Source organism: Charadrius vociferus, unplaced genomic scaffold (genome assembly GCF_000708025.1).
Source record: "Charadrius vociferus isolate BGI_N301 unplaced genomic scaffold, ASM70802v2 scaffold3, whole genome shotgun sequence".
NCBI lineage: Eukaryota > Metazoa > Chordata > Aves > Charadriiformes > Charadriidae > Charadrius > Charadrius vociferus.
Window position 1 is genome coordinate 681777 of NW_009647748.1, and position 2474 is coordinate 684250.

The 2474-nt window shown below is 56.6% G+C and overlaps 1 protein-coding gene across 1 annotated transcript in view; it reads left to right on the forward strand.

Annotated features, from left to right (window-relative positions):
- The window catches only part of SH3TC2 (SH3 domain and tetratricopeptide repeats 2), a 63903-nt gene that overhangs the window by 379 nt on the left and 61050 nt on the right, over nucleotides 1-2474 (forward strand). The window lies entirely within an intron of this gene.

Here is a 2474-nt window from a genome sequence, read left to right on the forward strand (position 1 = left end):
TGTGCTGGTGGTGGGCACCCAGGAATTCTGCAGCAGCCTGGAAGGGACCCAGGCCTGACCCCAACGGGATCTCCCGAGATGGGAATAAACAGGGGATCTCTTCTGCAGGGGTCTCCAGCAGAGCAAGAGTTACAATGCTGAAACTTCCTCCCACGCACCCCATGCTCGCACCCTCGCCGAGAACGAAGCAGAAGCCAAGCCCTGGGACACAGCCACGGCAATCCACAAAACTCGGAGAGAAAAAAAAAAAACAAAACCAAACACAAAACCAAGAGGGAGGTGGGGTGAAAGGCTGGAAATTAATCAACACTTAAACAAACATTAATAATAAAAAAAGGCAAAGGGAAAAAAAAAAAATCAATGTCAGAAAATGCAGGCATCACTTATTCCAGGCTTCTGGTCTCTAGGGGAAACTTCTTGGTGTCCATAGCAACAGATCGCCAAACTCCTGTGCTGGCAGGTCTGATGGGAGGGAAGGCAGAGGAAAAGGAGTCGAGGATGGAAGAAACGCTTACAGCTGCGCTACACCACTGGCGGAGATGAACCTGATGCAGTCGCTCCTATTTGTACCCACGGAGATGGGTCAGGACCCGGCTTATGGCACCACCGCCCTCCGGCTTTGTTCAGCCCTAAGCCGAAAGCTCCCTGATTTGTGATTAACCTCCGGCCCATGCTGGAATTTTGCTCTGGGAACATTAACGCATTGTTTTGCTGGGGCTCTGCTTGTTTTTGAGCAGGCAGCTGCCCGCCTCGTGGCCTCGCGCAGGAAGTATTACACATCGCAACACCCCTGAGCAGAGGGACAGCTGAGCAGAGCAAAGCTCATTACACCCAAATAATCCAGTAATAATGTAAGTAGCATTAGTGGCCTCACAGGCCAAGATACAGCAGTCGGGGTGAGGGGGTGGGAGCTGCCCAAGGAATGCCTTAATCTCACCCCAGTTCGCTCCTGCTTTTGCTAGGAGAGCGGGAAATTAAGCTGGCTTCGCTCAGCAATTAAGGCATTTGTGCTCCACAGTGCGGCACAAAAGGCTGCCCAGGGCCGGATTCCTCCGGAGCTGCCCCCATGTCCCAGCTGGTGCTTGATCTGCAGAGCCAGAGGAGCCGCTGTGGCCACGGCCGGGCAGCGAGCTGCCGCGTGGGCATGCAACAGATTTCCCACTGATCTGGATTACGGTGGCACCTCCGGTCAGGGATCGGTGCCCTGCACAGTCTTAGGGATGGACAGCAGCAGCCATACACAAGGAAGGGAGCTTACAACCTGGTACGGTGAGAGATGGTGCCCCCAAACAACACCCAACGCTGTGTAGAAGAGCTTTGTCCCCTGGGATGGCAGAGGGATCCTCCAAGCCATGCTGCAGCGAGCAATCTGCGGGTTCCTGCCGTGCATCCCTGGGCAATCCCCCTCCTTCCTTCCCAGAGCACCCACCTTCCGCTTCAGGAGGGTCAACAACCTTGTTTGCCTTCCTGTCCTCTTCCTGCACGGTGTCCCAGCCCTCCGCCGAGGAGCGGCGGGAGAGGGGAGCGCTGAACCCTTACACCACCTCTGAAACGCTTTGAGCCCTCCAGGAGGGGACGGGGCTGACAGGAGATGATCCCCACCTACCTTGGAAGGATGGCAGCTCAACACCAGTGCAGATAACAGGGCACAGCTCCCCAGGGCAGGCTCAGGGCTGAAAGGCTGGTGCAAAGCAAGCTCCACCAGCTGCTTGGTGCCCCTCACCCCGGGACCCTCACCCCAGCAGCCCCCACATACCCCAGCAGCATCTCAGAACAAAGTTTCCAGCAGCACAAGCTACAAGGAATAGAACACCCAGGGGCATTTATAAAGATCCATCCATCACCCCTTACTGGGACCAGACCAGGTCCTGCTGGTTTCCCACCTATCTCCCTTCTCCCAGCCCGTCAGCCCTCCAGGGAGGTCAATTAGACAGAAACTGCTGCAGGTGGGTTTTGCATCATTAGCAACAGGTAATTGGAAGCTCCCACCCAGCTTGGAGAGGCTGCCCTGATGCCGCGTTTGCTATCAGCATGTTTATGAGACAGCATCTCCACAGGGGGATGGGGAGACCTGATTTAATTAATTACCAGTAATTAATATTTGCACAATGCTCAGAGAGCCACAGGTGAAGGGGACTGTGGAAAAGCAAAGCATTCACCCTTTAATTAATAATGAGAGGCCGTGCCACTGTGGGATGCTTGGGTGGGTGGGTGTGCTGCTGGGGCTGAGGGCTGGCACGTGCACCGAGGTATGAGTAAGTGGCTACTGGCCACGACGGGGGGAGATGTCCCTGCTGGGTGCTGTGGGTGTCACCGTGGGGCTGGCTCCCGGGTGAGCCCTGAGCACGCTGGGGGACCTGCAGTGGTGTGTCGTGGGGTCCTCACACCTCCACAGGGGTGAGCCCCCCCTCCAGCAGCCGCTGGCTCCCCATCCTCCCCGCCGCCTGGCGGTGAGCGATTCAACGCACGCCACC